Source organism: Oxyura jamaicensis, chromosome Z (assembly GCF_011077185.1).
Source record: "Oxyura jamaicensis isolate SHBP4307 breed ruddy duck chromosome Z, BPBGC_Ojam_1.0, whole genome shotgun sequence".
In the NCBI taxonomy this organism is placed as follows: domain Eukaryota; kingdom Metazoa; phylum Chordata; class Aves; order Anseriformes; family Anatidae; genus Oxyura; species Oxyura jamaicensis.
In genome coordinates this window covers 18,370,957-18,391,033 of record NC_048926.1, presented here as the reverse complement: position 1 = coordinate 18,391,033, position 20,077 = coordinate 18,370,957, and the positions used below count along the sequence as shown (strand labels likewise).

Here is a 20,077-nt window from a genome sequence, read left to right as displayed (position 1 = left end):
CTGTCTGCAATCATTTTGGCCAGCAAGAACCACAGGTCTTCTAGAGTGCCCTGTAGTCCTCAAGACTCCCCTGATGGAGTCCACATCAGTGCACCTGGGGAGCACATCTCAGATCCCTGCCGGGGGGTTGCACAACTACATCCCACCCCAGTATAGGCTTGGGATGTGGCTGGGACACATCTCCAAGCACTTCTCATTGTTACAACACAGGTAAGGAAGTAAACAATGGAGGAAAAGAGAAAATCAAGGAAAATGATAGTGTTATGTAGAGCTGGGGGAAATGAAGAGCTGCAAAAAAATACTGAGTATGAAGACAGGGCCCAAAAGACAAGGCTCACAACCTTTTTCAGGTTGAAGAGGCACACAAGTGCTGTGCTGCAGCTGGCCTCTGAAAAGAACCACTCCTGGGAGAAAGAAACTATTTTAAACTGCCCTCGTGTTCCTGTCCTTTCCCAGTGACTCATGCTGTCCTGCCTGCTCTGTTTCAAGGTTTAATTCTGTACTAGAACATTAATTGAAAACAGCTGGAGGCCTGTCCATACCTATTGACAACATGCTCATTTTGTCTCCTACGGAAACAGAGGGAGGGAGCTTGGAGGACCCCAGGCAATTCAAAAAACAGACATAAATTTTTAAAAATAAAATTACTGACTGTGAGGGAGTACAAAGTGCAATGTTAGCCCTGGAACTGTACTTGTCAGGTGGGCTGGCAAAGTTGAGGGAGGGCAAATAACTTTGTTTGTAGCCACAGGGAGAGACTACTGCAACTGTGAATAGCCTGTTCTGGACCCTAGGAAGTAGCTAGAGCAGCACCACTCAGAGAAAAATGAAGTCAGGAGCTTAACACTGCAGGATTGTTTTTGCTATATTGGTCTGGGGAGAAAACAATTTAAAGTCCCATTTCCCATCATCTTTTAGAGTAGAAAGTGTTTTGCCATTAAATCCTGAATGAAATAACTTTAGCCATGTTGTTAGGTCTAGTACAGAGTGTCTGCTCTGAAATAATCTTCCACAGAAATGGTGGTATATAAAGAGTTGAAGAAAGAAAGTGCCAAAGAGCAATAAAATAAATGTCCTGACTCTTATGGTACAGCTGCGTTTGCATGCAATCAGCCAGTGCCAGCAGTCATACTGTTGCCACTGTTAAATCATTTTCTAAATTCTGACAGTTTTTGTTATTGTAGCAAATCTGACCTCATCCTGGTCCCATGCCAGGACCAAAGAGCTGCTCTATTTACCCACTGTTGATGCAATATTTAAACTCAAAAGCTTTCCAATAGCCATTTTGGATGGAGAAGGGAAAAGCAGTTCTAGAACAGCAACTTCTGCCTGAAACATAATTTAAGGTATTAGCCATTTTGTCTCATCTAAGATGGTGAGTAAAGCCTTCTTTTTCTATTTTTTTTTCCAAAAGCCCATACTTCTGGATCAATTTTCTGTTCAAAAAGACTTTGTAGGGGAGGAGGGATGCTTCAAACCAGATTTAAGTCCAAATTAAAATCCTGGATCCTAGCAATGAGCTGATTTATTTATTTCTTTATGATATATTTTTTTTTCCTTACATTTTTAAAAGACCAGAAGAACCACTAGAACAGTTTGTTTGACCTCTTGTATCACTTTGTTTGACGACAGAATTTTTGTCTGTTAAAGACATGCTTGTCTGGGGAGCATCTTCTGAGTATCTAGCTCTTAATCTGAAGATTTCAGATCACTACTTGTCTTGACAGTGTCTTATACAGCTATGGTAATCACCCTCTTCTCTCCTCTGATCATATAGAGACTCAGTATCCTTCATCTGACTGGGACACTAATGGTAGCCTACAGTGAAATGGAATAAGTCTATCCACCATCTCACTGGCACAAAAAGTGCTGCTCTGCCTCTCATATCACCTTGTGCCTAATTCTTCCCAAGCAATTAAATTTAACAATAGAATAACAAACTCACTCGCTGACTAACTAACAAAAACACCTCAGATTGCTTTAGTCTGATTATGGAAGGTTCAGACAAGAAACCAGAGCCTCAGCTAGGAGCAGTGATGGCAAAGCAAGCCCTTCCCTTACACCTCTTGGGCTCTGCTGTTGCCTCAAATTGCCAGGAGTGAGGGGGAAAGGCTTTTGAGCTCAAGGTTCCTCACAACACATGCAGAAAACAGTAAAATCCAAGCTAACTTCAGGCTTTACAGGACTGCTGTTAGTTATATTTAGTTACATCAACTGAGTAGAAAAAATGTGCAGTTGCATCCTGAGTGTTACTGGGGGAAAATCAGGAAGGTCATAACAAATACTTAAACTAGCATCTCTCTTGAGTCCAGAATTTTAGTACCTGAGATGCTTATTTTAACTTCCTCCTTTGAAGATTATGACCAAGAAATCAGATATGGCATGGCTGTTTTTTAAAGAGAAATTCTCTGAGTGGTAAGTGTTTGTCTGTTTTTTTGGCTTAGTATGAGTTTGCTGTAGTGGTTGATGAGTTTCAGCCACATCATTTCCTTGGGTCTTTGGTATACTGGAAATACACCACACTTCAGGGTAAACATGATAAATTATATATCGTCACTCTTTTTGTGTGTTCACAGCCTACTCTGTGTATGATGTGTGGTGGCTTTCATTAAAAGGTTGCATCTGAGCAGCAGGGCACCAGGGCTGCACTTGCCCTTTTTGGCTTCTCTTTGTAAAATCAGATAAACCCATGGGGACGAAACTGACTGCTCTGAGACCTGAGGGTTCAGCGGGGGGATGGAGAACATGGGGAGACCACGACACATTACAGCAGTTACAGAGCCCTATCTGTGGCAAAGAGCAAGCCACAGCCAAGCCTCAGAGGTGCTGAAAGAACAAACAGATGTCCTCAAGAGCTAGCAAAGACTCTGTACACTTTATTATAAAGCCATCAGGCTGCTGGAAGTTGTTAGTGAGAGCAGAAACAAAAAGGTATGGACACTGCCGGGTTACTATGGGTGGAATGAAAGATGGTGTTTGGGATGCTTGGTTTTGGCGACTCATCATGTTTTTAAAGTTTGTCCTTACATAGTTTTTAAAACTTCCAATAGTGTTAAAAATTATTTTAATAGGCAATTTTTAGTGCTTCTGGAAGCATACTGAGTCTGTATTTGTGTAATTAAATTTAAACATTGAATTTGCAGTAACTTCATATAACACTCTTTGGCTCTTTGATTGGCTTTATTTTAACTAGCAAAACTTGCAAGTCAGAGAGCAACAAGACACTCTTTTTGAGTGTTGTGCTTCCAAAAGCTAGAAAGAAGATGGTAAAGAGAATCAGAAGAGCTATGTCCTAATGTGTCTATCTCTACCCCCAAACCAGGTCCCACATGTGCTGTCCAGGCCATTTGATTCTCTCTCTTGCTTGACCCAGGCCCTTAGTCCCCAGACCTTCCAGGTTACCATTACAAAACCTCTCCCAGTCCAGAAGTTGTACCACTTGTATCACTTGCCCTCCAACCCTTCTTCCAAATCCCAGTTTAAGTCTGTCCCAGCTCCTAGACTGATAGCAGCTCCACCACTGCTGCCCACCAATATACCCCTCGCCCTCTGCTGATGTCCCCCATTGCCAGGTTCTGCAGGGACCTGAGCCTCTACCAGCTCAAAGCTGAGCTGCTCTGACAGCCTGTGCCCAGGAGAGACTCTGGAAACTAAAGGTAGGGTACAGGCAGATAGAAAGTGAAGAGCTAATTTTACTCATGTGAAATATGGAAAGGTTTAAAGCAGACTTCCTTTTAAGTTAAAGCTCTGAGAATTCCTAAGGATATTTTCATCCTTTCTTCTTTTTTCCTGTCTGAGCTAGACCACTTCACAAAAGGAACAATCTTCCTGCATCAATGCATGTACTGAGCACTCTGCCAACCATCTATCTTCTAGCTTGGCACATTTTTCCTTCTGTGCAAATTACAGTGAATGTTTTTGTTAAACAGAGAGGAAAATGTTTGATAGATGCCATGAAAAACACTTTCTCTCTCTTAGCCAAACCACAGTAACTTTTAAAAATTAATAGATTTTCCATAATGCATCAGAGAGACTGTGATCAATAAAACTGAGTGGAATCTGTTATATTTTTTTGACAATAGAATTGCAAAAAGAGCAAGAAGGAATATAATCTATATCTGATAACTAGCACAAGACAGCCCACGCTTACACTACATCACAAAATCTCTGAATCTGAAACTGAGATCATCTGAATCACAAATGGTGTGTGAGCCTAACGAAAGTATAAGGTATATCTGATAATTCAGTTATTTTAACACAGAGAGGTTGTTGTTGTTATTATTATTATTATTGTGATGACTGTCCCTGTTATTGTTATAATGCTTTGGAAATGCATTTTTATCTGGTCAGATCATCCTGTTACTCAAATCAAGCTTATATTATCACAGTCATCTTGTTACATGTTAATGGCCTTGTAGCTTGTATTGATTTTTTTAAGAGCAAAAATATAAAACAAATGCTCAGGTTCTTTCTGCTGATGTTACCCTGCTCACTCCACAAAGACCCAAACAGGTTATTAGATTTGCTCCTACTAGGGAGCAGAAATAAAAGGACAAAATATTTTCAAAATATTTTCAAATTCCATGCCGACTGATTTTAAGAATAAAACTAAATTCCCTACTCTTTTCCGGGAATATTGGCTTAGCAAAGAAATGGATAAAAATCAGCAGAAATAATGTTTCAGGCTGGAAAACAATTAATTAAATAAAAGTTCTAAAATGCTCAAATTACAAACTTTTCAAGGCTACCATGTTACCCAGTTTTTGCAGTGATTTTGTTTCTTTTATTTTATTGTTGTTTTTCATGAATATATGAAATACGTTTATAACATCATGTGAATTCTTCTGCAATTTTCCTTCCTTTGCAGATTGGTGACCATCTGCAAATATGCTTGTGCTTTTCTGCATCCAGAAACCTGTGCATTTGCCACCTGCATTTGCAAAGCCTAAGTCCTTCAGCTGTGTAAGTAATGATACCTCTGCAGGTATCCTTGCAGGTAATGATACCTCTGCCTGTCCCAAAATGCCAAAACAGTGAGCCTCCAGACACCACCTCAGCCCTACTTGCTCCCTTTCCTTTTCTATTTTTTTCCAAGCAGTTTCTAACTGATGCAACTACTAACCTGCTACTCAGAGACATTCTACAATCATAGCCTGTCCCAAGCATATGTTTAAATCTTGTTAGTGGATGTGTGTAGAACCCAGGGAAAAAAAAAAAAAAAAAAGCTCCAGGGATCTTCTTCCTCAGTTCCCTCTAGTACTTCAGCAATACAGCAGATTATAGAGATGAAGCCAGTAACAGGTATTTTCTAATTCTAAAAACCTCTGCACAACAGAACTTTGTTCTGTCTCAAAATGTTTTTTTTCCTGTCCTCAGGGCTTTTAACACACTAAGTCTTTCTGGTTTGCTTCAGATCTTTTCCTCTATCAGGTAATCTTGCCTGGACTCCTAGCAGCTCCAGTGCTCCTTCAGTGAACTCCTGGCTCAGCTAAAGCCAATGATGTAAGTTCTCTGGCCTGCAGGATAGTCAGGGTTTCATCTCTCATTCTTGCAAACTTTTTCACTCTACTGCTTCATTCTTATTTTTCATTTCCTCTTGAAATTTCCTAAGCCTCATTCTTCATTGCTGGTTCACAGACATTTGCCTCAAATTCTCCATTTCCTTTGTTTTCTTTGCTCTTCAGAGGCTCCACATCTTATAAGCTTTGAAAAACAAAACAAAACAAAATATTGTCCATGTCCTGTTTCAAACACTACCACAAGTTGTATCACCCTTTTATTGTCTGGGTACATATAATGCCAAGTCTCATTGCAAAAATTAATGTTTGCTCACCTTCCAAGGACTAGCTGCCTGTTCCTTTATAACATCATACAGCTCCCATTTTCACATCCTCGCCTGACTATTTTATTCGCTTTTAGGCCTTTTCTAAAATACTGTTGCTTACAAATGCAAACAATTCTTGGCATTTTCTTTCCTAAACTTCAGATATCCAGACCCACGCACATTTTTAGTTTATGATGCTGAAATGATGCAATAGGTACAGTCTCAAAGAATGACCTTTTGCTTTGCTGGAAGGATGCCCAAGCCTCCTCCTCTTCATGGTTCTGTTTAGAGGTGGTTAAAGTGCCAAGGTTTTGAGGGTGTTACTTTGTGAATTGTTTTGACTGCCAGTCCACAGCATGAAAACCATGTGTCCTTAGTGATGCTCCTTGGATAAAGCAACTTAGACTGAAGGTCTTTCAAGCAGGAGATTACAGTTATGTATAAAAGCAAGAAAGGAAAAACAAAGAGAAATACTGCAAGCTCAAATGGTGACCTGCTGTAATTTTATGTGAACGGGAGGACGTTTGGGAATGATTGATTCAATCAATCAGCTAGTGGCTAAATAGTTGCTTCTATAGATGCAGAAAGGATGTTTATTAATTAAGATCTCTGTACTTAGAACACATTTGTTTTATCTTTAAAACCATCAAGCTGTGAGCTTGCAGCACTGTTCCTCCTGTTTACCCTTCAGACTTGGAATTTTCCCTTGGGAGAAGCCTTCACACTACAGCAAGATCCAGAACTTTCTTTGAAATGCCTCCAAAAATGATCTCTCTGACCTATCCATATTCTGACTCTTTGAGAATTCAGAATCCCTTCTCCTTTGGATAAGGAGCTTGTAGATGCTGGTGCTGTTTGAAACTTGAGTTTCAATTCGCAACTCAGACATCAGTTGGCTTAAAAGAAATGGCAGTTCTGTGAATGAGTGTTTTCTGGTTAGGAAAATATCACCTCCTTCCCTGCAGGGATCAGAATAAAAGAGTTTTTCTCTCCCTTTCTCTCTACCCTTTCCCACCAATATTCATGTTCTTGCAGAAATTTCCTGTTTAATTTAGTTTAATTTAGCTGCTTCTTCAGAATTTGAAGCTTGTTAGCATCTCTACCTGCCTTTCCAAATGCTAGAAAACAGTGATCACCTTTGGGGTATGGGATGTGATAACCAGAACTGTGCTACAGTCTGAAAACATATTTAGAAAATGAAAATTGTTGTGGCTGGAGTTACAGCTGCATGATTTTGATTCCAAGTTCTCACTTCAGTACTATACTATAGCTTGAAAACCAAGAGCTGGCTGAAGGATCTTTTAAGAACGATGTGCCATGCCTGTCATACCTTCTTAAGATACATTACAGATATCTAGGGATCTGTGTCTACATCACTTTACTTTTAACACCTGGGTACAGGCCTATAGAAATGATTAATTATGAGTCTGGTCATTTCCAATTTCTGCTCAGAACAAATATGATCAGTTTTAAACAGTAATTAGTAATCAGTAATTAATTAAAATGCAATCTGATTGAACAGGTAGTAAGAAACTAGGAATGAGTCATGCTTGTCAAGTCTAGGATAGACTCAGAAGTACAAGCTTCTTCACTCCTTTGCTGTCAGGTGTTCTTGACACCCTGTATCAGATTTTGCAGCATCATTTTGACTGTTTCTGAGTTTTCCTCCTTCCTTTCAAGTCAAAACTGGCAGAATCTTGAGGCCAACAAATATCCCAGCCACAGTGTGAGTTGCAATGCCAATGGTGCTTGTACTTGAGTCTCCTACTGAAGAGCAAACACAGTTGTTTGGTGCCTCTGAGGTAGCACTTTATTTGACTTGTCTTTTGGGAGTGGTCCTTGGAGTCAGCCATCTCCCTGCCTGTGTCCAAACCTTGCTTTGGAGGGACTTGGCTGGAGGAGCCCAGAGCTGAGCCAGATGTTAATCAGTGTAGACAATTAGGCTGCCAGCATCCAGACTCACTCCTGGCCCTCTTTTATTTGGCAGATAGGCATAGCCTTTGACTCATCTTCTAATGATGCCCTCGGGCTTATGTTTATTGTTTCTACAGCTCCAATACTTAAAACTAGGTTAATAAGATTAAGTCTGTGTGCTTCATTCAGACTGAGCTCTTCACAAGTCCTTGAGCTGTAAATGAATAGTGGCTGTAGGCCAGAGTATTGCAAGAGGCCACACCTGGAGTGCTGTGTCCAGCTCAAGGCTCCTAAGCACAGAAAAGGCAGACCTCTACGGGTGTGAGGCCAGCAACGGGCAATGAAGATGATGAATGAATCAGAGCATCTGATATACAAGGAGAGGATGACAGAGCTGACAAGTCTACAGTTTTGTTAACCTACTTGACACACATGTGAAAGTGCATTCATAAACCTCTTTGTTAGATACTTAGGTAGAAAAACACCCAATTTTGCTGAGCTAATCTGGATTATTTACATCCAAATACTTTGGATATAATACTTTGGTATTTTAGCTTTGAAAATCACTGTTAACTGCATGTTTTGCAGATTTTTTTCTCTCCCTCCCTCCTCTCCTTTTGATGGAATTGCTCTCCACAGATGGCATTTTCAACCAGACTGGGTTGAGGGAGTAATTTTCATAGAATCAAAAAATTACATGGGTTGGAAGGACCTTAAAGATCATCTAGTTCCAGAATCCCTGCTAGACACACTGCCAAACCCACTACATCAGGTTGCTCAGGGACTCATCCAACTTGCTCTTGAACACTTACAGGGATGGGGCATCCACAGCTTCTCAACAACCTCACCACCTTCTGAGTGAAGAATTTCCTAACATCTAATCTAATCCCCCCTCCTTTAGTTTAAAAACATTCCTCCTTTTCCTGTCATTATCTGACTGAGCAAAAAGTTGTTCTTCATCTATTTTATAAGCTCCCTTTAAATATTGAAAACTGCAATACGTTCACCCCAGACCCTACTCTTCATTAGGCTGAACAGCCCCAGCTCTCTCAGCCTTTCTTCATAGAAAAACACAGGATCCTTTACGGAGGAATGATGAGAAGCCACATCTCCTCTGATATGTTGTGTGTTGCAACCAGACGTGCAGGGTCTCCTTTCCCAAGCTTGAGCTCTGACTGGTACCAGCAGCAAAAATTTGTGCTCACAAGTAAAAGGGGCAACCTTTGTAAGTGTGGTAAGGGGCAGCTTTTTTACAAAAGCTGGAAGCAGAAACAAGCTGTACTGCTGCTACTCTTCCTTGAATTTTCTCCAGATAGAAACTTTTGAAAGTTTTAACATGTGAGCATTCATTTGAAAAAGTTAATAGCCTGGGGACCGAAGCTGACTACAAGCTTACAGGCTGCCTGCAAGGTCATCATGGAAGATCGTAAGTCAAAGAACTGCTGTGGATATGATGTGCCCAGGAGTGATGGACAAAACAAAAACAGGAGCAGTCAGACCCAGAGAGACAGTCACAAGGAAAATAATTAATGATATTCAAAAAAAAAAAAAAAAAAAAAAAAGTAAGGTGTAGGAACTCAGAAGACTGGTTCAGATACTTAAAACAATGTGGTCATTTGTAGGAAAAGGGCAGGGATACAAAATTTTTTAATGACAGTCATGCGCTTTTTCTGCATTTTCCCCAAGGGAAGTGGAGTATTTTCATAGATCTACAACTAATTTTCAAATTCTGGATTTCAAGCCAACTCTTCAATTAGCTAAACACTTCAGTATTTTTAGAAAGAGTACTAAATGTGTGCTTTCAGACAAGTTAGTCACACACGAGCACATTTTTTTTTTTTTTTTTTAACTAAACTATCTATTATTCATGAACGGCTAATAAGTATATTTGAGGAGATAAAGAAGGAATTAATACTTCTTTCTGTAACAGCAATGATCATATACTTAATGTGGTAAGTCAAAACCTACCCAGAACTAGGGCAGAAAATAAACAATGTTTTTACAAAAAAAATGCCTATCCTGAAAGACTTGGCTTCTTCCACACAAACATTACAGAAGATGGGAGGGTGGGAGGGTTTTCTTTTGAATGAAGTGAAGCTAAGTATTTCTCTGTGTAATTAACTGGTGAAGATAACAGTGAAGCTATTACTAAACAGAAGTGATCTAATGTGCTGGTATTACCTGGCTGAATGTGAATCTACTTAGGATGCCAGTCATTTTAGCAATATGACTTCAGTACTAGTTTTATCTCATTTCAAATTAGTCTTTTAATCTTTCTGTAATGTTATGTTGTTAAAAAAATAAATTCTTACATTTAGTGATACATCTCACTTTTATTTTTTCACATCTTTAAGTTAACTTGTTTAAACTCCAAGTTTTCTTCTGAAGTCTTTCAAATCTGTGAAGCTCCACAGAGATCTTTTTCTCATGAGCATACTGAAGTGACTGAGTTATGTTGTGTCTTGAGAAGTTTTAGCAACTATTTCAATAAATGAAAGTCTTACCAGATGCATATCTTCCATAACACTGAAAATTATTATGCTGTTTAAAAAGTAACCTTGTGAGTAAGTAGCACGATTCTCACGGTTAAGGCATTTAAAATTTATTACAGGACAAAGCAGTAAAATTTTACATTAGACTATGTCTTGGCAAAGACACCTCATGGATTTAGTTCCTATGTAGGAGTGATTTATGTAGTTCAGTCTTCTTAGGTCCCTGCTCTCTGTTCTTTTTAGGAATTCCACACTGTTAATAGCAACCCTATATCCTAGTAAAAGGAATTGTTATGAGGACTGTTTCCAGATCAGTGTATTTAGAGGTATCTAATTCTGTGCTCCTACTACAAAAACAACTAGGCTTGAGGGCTGTAAAATTTGAACTTCAAACCTGTTTTATCTGTACTGTATTAAAAATATGATCCAGAGTTTGAGTTACATTCACATAGAGTGTACAGATTTATTTTCTGCCATTAGGGCATCTTATATGCCCTTGCTAAAATTCTTAGTGTGAAACTTATATTACAACATGGGAATTTAGAAAGCAGAAAAAAAAGTGGTGATATATGAACTCTCACAGCAAGTGTGTCTTTGCTGCTACAGACTTTGTTACCTTGGTCCTCTGTAGACCAGTAGAGCTCAGCATGATCTCCTGAGTTGTATTTTGATCACAACCTGTCTCTTCTTAAAACACAAACACTAAATGAGAGTGAGCGGAGAACTGAAACCCTCTACTACCCTTTCTCCCATGATCATTAAATTGAAAACTCAGTCTTCTCAGCTCAGTTGGCAGGCGTAAATATCCTATATGGCAAATCCAAGACCCTGGAGTATTTGAGAGATGTAAATGAAACACAATAGATGCTTCACAGCAGGAAAGCGTCTTGTTTAGTAGTTTCTGGTTTTCCTATTGAGAGTATTTCCAAACTCATGCTGCTGTTTTGTTCATGGTCATGTTCTAAGGTTCTTAATTAATCCCTCTTTGCTCATACTACAGAAGCACTGACATGCTCCAGCATCATACATGGCACTGAGCAAGCCCATAACAAAGGGCTGGAGATCCTTTCCTCCTCTCCAATGACACCAAGTGAACAGCTCCAACAGATCTAATAGGTACAACAGATAGTAGGCAATGTATGGACAATGTATATTGTATATATGTTTAAAATATGGACAAGCTTGAGCCCATTTTTTTGGGGTAACCACAGCAGTGGAGAGGTGGTGACACAGTTCAACATATACTGGTGATGAAAATAAAATAACCCTTTGGCCCCTATAGTTATTAAGAGCTAAAACATGGGCCACTGTGACTTCACAGGGGCTAGATGAAGACAACACAATTTTAGCAGATGACATGGCTTTCCCTTCATTTTTTGTCCTGTAGACATATATAACACCGAGTGATAAACTGACAGGCCTCTGCATGCCAGCTCTCTAATGACTCAATGTTTTGTCGGCTTTAATGCAGAGACAACTGAAGGGAGAAAGTGAGGGAGGATGAAGAGAGTGATGACTTGACTTTAATCGTTTTTATTTTCCCTCCACCACTGGCTGGGTTCAACAGCCTAAGGCTGGGGTGTTGAGCTGATGATATTGTTGCAGCTGTATTGCTTGTTCTGCACATCCACAAAGAGCAATTTCTTGATTTAGGGTGAGAGTTTGACTTATTTACTGCCTTGGTGTTGAAAGGTGCTTTTTGCCATTTAAAGCAGAACAGAAGATTTCTAGTAACTTACAAAGGGATTAAAGAGTAAAACATTATATATATATATATATATATATATTCACACAGATTAATAATGAGGAATTTGTGAAAGAGCCTTCCTTAATTAAATTAATGAGATTATGTAAGCATTAAATAAGAGTTCTTCTCCATAAAACTTATGTTCCATTGAATATGTTCTTTCCTAAATCTGACAAGATTTGGGAATTGTTGGGATTCAATAGCTGCTTTGCAAGGCACAACTTGGGTCCAAGCTGACCTTAATAAAGTAAAATATTTTTCTGAAATAGAGTAAGCTTTATTTATTTATTTATATATTTATATATTACTGAGAGATCATATATAAGATTCATTCTAATCAAATCTTGTGCTAACCTATCTTACTTTAGTGATTGTGTAGCATCTTTTTATGATTCATAACAAAAACAGACATTCTATTTTGGCAGTCAGATTAGTCTTAAATGTTTCCAGCATCTCTGCTGACCTTATATATATATATATATATATATATATATGTATATATATATATATCCTGACAACTAACTGGCATAACTAAGAATGAAATCTTGAAAGTACACCTCTCTAAAAACAATTAGTAGTAGAAGATACTCTTTCTTACACATTGGCCAAATACTGTAACTTCTACTTGATGATAAAGCTCATCTTTCCTGGAAGCCTCCACTTTCCTGTGGATCCTATAACCTGTGTGTAAGGTTGTGCCTGTCCCGGGCTGATACCTGCCTTGGCTTCTGACCAGCCTGATTTAGCCACATCTCCTGCTGGAGGGTGCATGAACCATCAGCAGGTCCAGTTGGATATCTTGGGATAGCCAGTAGGAAAATGACTGAACTGAACTAACTTGGGTGTAGATAAACAACCGTTGTCAGCTAAGTGTAGCAGATGACTGTGTAGTCTTTATTTCACATTCAGTGTAATGTGTATACATAGTGGCAAACATTTAATCTACTCTTTGCAAATTACTTCATTTCAAAGACTAAAATCTTCAATAAACTCAAGAATAAGAATACTAATATTTTGTTTAATTTCTAACTGCATTCTTTTTTGGAAGTCCAAACGTTCTTAGGCAAGGATTGTTTTTCAGCCTGTACACTTCTTGGGAAAAAAATCTTGCCACTTGAAATATTAGTTCTGCTTTATATTCCCTACATCATTAGAGATCTGGTTTCTTTAGATACAGCAGCATTAAAAATTATTCCTGGAGCAAATATCTAAAGTCTGGAGGAGTGCTGGAAGCTTATGTCTATTCTTATCCTCAGCGATTTTAGTGCATTAATTCTAGGCATCTCCCAGATCAGCATGTAGTATTTTGGGATTGTTTGTCTGAGACAGTGAAATGATATGAAAAGATTCTTATGTTTTATTTGGAGACTAATGCAGGGAATATGAAGTTACTCTGGGTCAACTAGCAGCACAATGGTATGGGACACTGCGTGTCCACCAGGACAGGTGGGCAAAGGCAAGCATGCAGAGCCAATGTGGGTGGGCACCTGGGCTTCCCCTCCTGTGCCATCCCAGTACTGCCAGCCCAGCCCAGCTGCTGCCTGCCTGCAAACTGCCTGATTCTGATTCATTTCCCAAGCTGTGGGGAGGAGGCTGTGACCAGTAACAAGACGGTGTCCTCTTCTGCCAAATCCCAAGGAAAAATATTTGTTAACCACTTAGGCTGTTTTGTAAAAGCATGTGATGAAAACAAACGCTTCCTTCAATGACTGCTACAAACAGCACAAAACCAGTTACTGGGCCAATGCTATTTAGCTAATTCTGTTACCACTGGTGTCAGAACTCTCTTTTGTTTTCTAGCATAACTCCATCTCACCTTACTCATTTGACATATTAACTGAACTCATTAATGGAGAAGAGATCTGAGTCAGCTGGATTTCACTCAAACTGGATTACTTCATAGGGACATACAATCCATCAGACAGGATAAAGCAAACACTCTGTTGGGTCATAGTCTTCCTGCAGCCCAGTCCATTTAAAATCCTGTGTGAGATCACTGCAGTCTCTAAGCAGATTACACACTTACCATTGCAACATGGGCAAATGTGTCAGGAGCAAAAGGTTTGCATCTAGGAACAGAAGGTTGGCTGTTCTCACCCTGGGCAGTCCTGCTCCTGCTGGTGCTGCCAGACCGTGCCTGCCTGAGGCATTTTGAGTGTCCCTGACCTGATGGCAATGCACCATTTAAATAGAAATGGGAAATTACTATTTCAGTTTTATTGATGTAAGCTTTAGTATATTGAAATATTTTAAATGATTGACCTGCTTCCTATTCTTCCATCAACATAAGGCAAATCTCAAAGATGCATAAAAACAAATACCCGCTAATCAAATGCCAGTGGCATATGGAAAGCAAACAGAGAAATGGTTGCTGTCAACGCTTTATTAGCAAAGAGTATTATAGTCATGGAAGATAGTCCTGCCAAACCAGGTGCTCAGGTATCCCTGCTTGCCCCTCTGAGCCCTCTGAGGTCAGTGGAGGTCCTTGCAAGGCTCTATCTATCCTGTGCCACTGGCTACGACTCTGATGGGAAAGCCCCCCTGCTGCACCAACATTCATGTGCATCGTTAGCCTAATTTGCTAAATCGTCCATAAATAATGCCTACCAGCTGCACATTGCTCAACACCACACCTCAGTATCTATGGTGCTGCTGCAGGCTGCAATGTGGACAGGGTCTCTGCTCCGTGCGGGGGCTCTCACAGCCGTGGTGGGAGTTGTTCCTTTGTGCCTGGCTGAGGACCAGACTGGCTGCAGCCCAGCTGAGAGCATTCAATGGCACTGTCTCTCTTTTTCCTGCCTCCGGGGCTGCCAAGGCAGCAGCTTCTTCGTATGGCAGGAACACGAATTATTTGAGTATTTATATTTCAGCCAATGAGAATGTTCAAAATACCGTACTGGTGTTCACTAAGAGAAGACGCTTCTTAAGCACACACTGAAATCACTGTAAGGATCCACTTTTTTCTTTCTCAATCTCTCTTTTTTTTTTATTTTAATTTTTTTCCCCTCCCCCCTGCCCCAGTTGTAGAGAGCAACAGTTTGGGGAAATCCAGAGCAATGAGACATAAAAGATCTAAAAGATCTGCTTAGAGCTCACTGGAGGGACTTTGTGGAATAGTATTGCTCTGAAATGTGCAATTGCAACAAAATCCTTTATAAAGGAAACAAAGTACACTGAAATTGTTTAAAAATGGAAAAAAAAAGTAGTTGTTTTCATTGTCTTTTTGGAACAGCCATTTAAAAAGTATATTATATTGAAACCTAGCAGCTTGGAAAATGCTTTGGCATTTCACTAGGAAGAAACCTGAATTTTTGGGCTTTTATCCAGCTTAAGATGAAGTTAAACTCCAAAATGTGAAAAACTTTTCAAGCTAGAATTTCCGTTCTTCATATGACTGTCGTATTTTCCGTGTCCTACTTACACTGCAAGAACAGGACATGAAAGCAGTTGCAAGCTAAGATTTTGTTAGCAGGCAGATTCCAGGAGAGTTTGTTCTTCCATACATTAAAATTGCCTAATTCTGTTCTCTAATTACTTTTTCCAGCTGCTGAGAGATTTTGTACTGATTTCCTATTGGCAAGGAAATTCCACTTGAATGTAGAAAGAAGGAAAATCAGAATGGGAAGCCAGTGTCAGATTAAAGAAAAAATGTTTTGTCAGTATTACACATGTGGCAAGAAATGAACATAATTCTTTTTAAGCAGCAAGTCTATCACAGATGTCATGTCAAACTCTGTTCTTCCACAGTTATGAGAGTTTCCGCATGGTATTTCAAAGGACAACACAAATTAGACAGATCCTTTTTTTCTGTATGAAATCCTTTGGTTTTGCCCATTGCATGGTCCTAGCTTTGTGTTACAGTCTTGATGATTTGCAGAAATATTCCATACAGTACCACTTTTATCCCATTCAGGAATATTCCTTGTAAAGGGTCTGTACGGAAATCCTTCTTAACTGAAGTCATTGGAAACAAAAATTGCTCTGGCTGTCTTATCAAATTGTGCTGTGTGGTAAGATATGCTTCAAAACGTTTATATTCACCTCACCCGTAATCTTATTGATTTTTTAATTGCTTGTTATTGCTATTATTTTTATTGCTTATTATCAACAATTGCAATCAAAACCAAATGCAAAGGGAAGATGTGCAACGTCCTCACTCCTTGCACTAATCAACCCAGACTCTGTGCCTTGGAGAGGCCCCAACTCCACGGGTGCTTCTGACAGCAGCTGTAGTTTATAGCAGCCCAAAAAAGTAGCTAAAACTTTAGAGTTAACGTTCATCTCTACATGCCAGAGTAAGGTTACCACAGTGCTGCACAGCCAGGTTTTTGTGATGGGATACTCTGTCTGACTGTGTTTATGTGTAGTTACATCCAAATGTGCTTGCAAGTCTTCTGCTTGCTAGAGGTGGCTCCACTGAAATGAACTTATCCCACATCTTTTAAAATTCCTCTCTATAGACTCCCTTTCGATAGGACACATTCACCTTCTTTTTCAATATGTTCAGAAAAAACACATTCCTCAGTAGACTGTCTTCTCGTTTGTGCTGGTTTTGCTGGTATGGCTTCTCCTCTGCATTTTCTCTAATGCCAGCCCAATATATATTCTGAATGACTTGGAAGGTCTCCCCTCCCTCAGACATTTGACAAATCATGCACATAATCTACAACATATCATCCAATTGCCAAAAGCTGACTCTTCTTCAGCATGACCAAATCACAAATCCCCTGTGTCGGTCTCCTGTCTAGGCCATGGATTTAAAAGGCAGCTGTATCATGACTCCTAATCAATTGTCTGAAGTATTACATAAACCATACAAACAATTACATAAATTATCCTTTGTTTAACATTAACTGATAACCGTTATTGATCATGGGCTGCTCTTTCTTTAATGATCTGTATGTAAAGTTACTTAAATATGTACCCATATTTAGTATTTTGTCAGGGAACTATCATAGAAACCTGTACAATAGGTGTCCCTTAATAGACTCATTTTACAGTATTCTTCCTCAAAACTCGGCTCACTCCATTCATTAATAAAACCACAACGGAACATTATTTAAATGAGTGTAAATTAGTTGAATGCTGGGGTTTTGCTTGGTTCTTGATGAGCTTGGCATCCTGTGGTAGCAGTGGTGTTACCAGCTGACTCTTCCCATCACTGGGAAAGCCTCAGTGCACACTGGTGAGGGTTTCGTCTCTGTGCCCCCCCTCTCGTTAGGCAGGATCCAGAAATAGGGTGTAGTAATGCCTCACCATTTTTACAGATGGGACTTACTGCAGCCTCATTGTGTGGGCAAAACAAATGCCATGAGATTTAGACTACAAGCCCCAGCTCAGCAGTCCAGAGCTGCCTGTGGATCCCCGATCCAACAGCATCCCTGCTCCCAGGCAGCAAGCAGCCCTGCAGCCTGCCAACAAGCTCCTCCATGGCTTTGCATCTGGACCCGTGGGCTCCAGATGTGCCCCTCACCTCCCTAGAGTGGTCCTGCCACTTTTCTGCACCTGCTGAGCTGGCAGCAGGGTGGCGTGGAAGCCAGCTGTTGCGTCCTCGTTCATCTGCACCAGTGCACTGTCAGCTAAGTGAGCTCATCTCCACCAGTTGCTGTTGAAAAAGGGCTTTCACAGTCTGTAGGGGGATGGATCCCATCTGCCTCCGAGCAGCGACACGCCTGGTCTTTGCTGAGATGTTGGATCCGTTCTGGTGCCAGATGTTTTGTTAGCTGGGCTGGCCAGCCAGAAAAATTCTCGTGGTTTCATGGGGAGTGTGATAGCTCTTCCGTCAGCTGGGTCTGCTTGTCTACCCAGGCAGAATTTAATCAGTGTCAAAGGTACTAAAGAAGAGCACAGGAAATACTGCCTGCTTTTTGGCTTTATAGGTAAAATCTGATATGCGTCGGGTCTATTTAGCTGCTTTAATAAGGTTCAGTTGAGGTAACGTCAGATTTCAGATTAGATCCTAGGGTTCTCTTGATATGCCAACTTTATATTGCTTGCCAACAGGCAACTACCCATTAAGAGGTTAAGTTCTGTGAACCTGGAAAGAAACTAACTCCTTCTATTGCACTGCCTCACTTCTTCCATCACTCGTCCTGGCAGAAGTGTTAGTGTCAAGATGCTCTTGACATTTTTCATGTGTCCAGCCACAGATGTCCTCAACATACCAAAGCTCTTTTGAAATAGTCATTGTGAATATATATAGCCCTGCCCTTGGTACGTACATTACTAAGAGTATTCATGGGCAGTGTACTCTCAGTGCTGCATACACATTTTCAAGGAATCAAATGTTTCTGAATGGCTGGGATCTTATTTATTTATTTATTTATTTAAGTGTTCTGCATGTACCTCATCTAGGCAAGGCATTTAGATAGGATGGACTTATACGAGTCCTGAATATGGTAGATTTGTATGGAAGTAATGAGGTAAAGTTTTCTCAGTTCTACTTATGCCTTAGCATGTCACTATTTTCTGTAGGTACTGAACAGGGCTCCAGTAATAAGATATTGACATAGAAACCATAATTTGAAAAATAATGGTAATCTCGAAGAGGGTTGGTTATGACAGGAATTTCAGGTGCCTGGCAGAGTGCTCCCATGCAGCTGTGAGCCAAAATGGAAGAAGCCATTCAGAGAGCAGAATGAAGACCTGCTAACTGCTTGGGTCTGCAACCCCGTGCCTGGTGACAGGACGAGGGGGAATGGGCTAAAGTTGTGCCAGGGGAGGTTTAGGTTGGATATTAGGAAGAACTTCTTTACTGAATGGGTTGTTAGTCACTGGAATAGGCTGCCTGGGGAACTGGTTGAGTCCCCATCCCTGGAGGTCTTTAAAAGACGTTTAGATGTAGAGCTTAGGGATATGGTTTAGTGGAGGACTTGTTAGCGTTAGGTCAGACACTAGGTGATCTTGGAGGTCTCTTCCAACCTAGACTATTCTGTGATTCTGTGAAGCTGTAATCTGCAAAGGAGAGGTGTTTCTAGGAGACATCTGCTGTTTCTGCCAGTATGCAACTCTCACAGGAGAGTGAGGGGGGTACTATGACCCATCAGTGAGCTGGCTTAGCTCTGTATACCAGGCTGGAAACACCCACTCTCTTACTGCCAAATGAGGTGTTCTGGATAAAGGATAACAAATTGCAACCTCAAAGTTTGAGGTCGCTTGAGATGGTCATGGGGACACAACAAGCAAAAGGAAAAAAAAATCTGAATCCTGATTTTGGTTTCCTTTTCTTTCTCTAGCACTTGGGGAAGTGCTGCTTCCAAGCAGAGGAGCCTTCCAGCTGCAGATACTGCAGGAAGGATACAGGGCCAAAAGGAAATCACAAGAAGCAGCGGAGAGATTGAGGCACAAACCCCACATGCTCATTCTGCAGTGTCTGACTGTATATGTATTAACTAGGCACAGTTTAAATAGTGAGGTATGTGTTAATTGGCATGAAACAAGCACTTGCATGTAAGAGGCCATGTGATCGCATCTGTAGCAGAAGTGCTCTGGCTCCTGAAGGCAGCCAGGTTGTCCTGCAGATGTTATAGACTCTTTCCACTCATTCCCCTGCCCAGGTGAGCAGTTCTTGTGCTCCTGTAAAAGGCCCTCTTTGAATTTGTTGTGGAACTGATTTGCTGGATTTTTTTTTTCCTGTTTGTTTACTCATCTTTGAGCTTGAAAATGCTTTCATTTACTGTTGGAAATCTAACCATACCTATCTCTCACATTATATACCATACAATACACATGCCATATAGACCCATTCAGGTCTATAAATCTCCTCAGCTTCAGCTTGGCTGATACAAGATCAGGTTTTCCCCAGTGGGCCAGAGGACCAGGCTGACATAGTTTACAGGACTGGAGGCCTTCTACAGCCCAGGCAGGAGGATCTGCTGCTTGCTGAGAGCTCTGCTGCCCCCTGAGCACCTCTGCCCCACCTGCACAATGATGCCCTCTGCTCTGTGATGTGATGTGTTTTAGTTCATTATGAAGTTGTTGGTTCTTCACTGTTGAGGGAGGACCAAGGGGAGGGTAGCTTGTGCTCCACCCGGGGGAAAGAAGAGCCAGGAGCATCTCTGTCTGTAGGCAAAGATTTTTGCATGTAGCACAGAGTGAGTT

The 20,077-nt window shown here is 40.5% G+C and overlaps 2 long non-coding RNA genes across 4 annotated transcripts; one reads left to right on the top strand and one right to left on the bottom strand.

Moving 5' to 3' along the window:
• The first annotated feature begins 1,285 nt into the window (after window positions 1–1,285).
• LOC118156059 lies at window positions 1,286–14,147 on the top strand. 3 transcript variants are annotated; one of them, XR_004746131.1, is made up of 5 exons: window positions 1,286–1,375; window positions 2,308–2,415; window positions 2,577–3,656; window positions 4,868–4,962; window positions 13,778–14,147. It is a non-coding gene; the product is annotated as an uncharacterized LOC118156059 (long non-coding RNA). The 3 variants fall into 3 exon arrangements; XR_004746130.1 differs by lacking the exon at window positions 13,778–14,147 and adding an exon at window positions 12,026–12,092; XR_004746132.1 differs by lacking the exon at window positions 13,778–14,147 and adding an exon at window positions 5,431–5,492.
• On the bottom strand, window positions 4,772–19,597 carry LOC118156061. Its single transcript, XR_004746134.1, has 3 exons — window positions 19,216–19,597; window positions 17,577–17,582; window positions 4,772–4,958 (listed from the first exon to the last, which is right to left on the bottom strand). It is a non-coding gene; the product is annotated as an uncharacterized LOC118156061 (long non-coding RNA).
• Window positions 19,598–20,077: the final 480 nt, after the last annotated feature.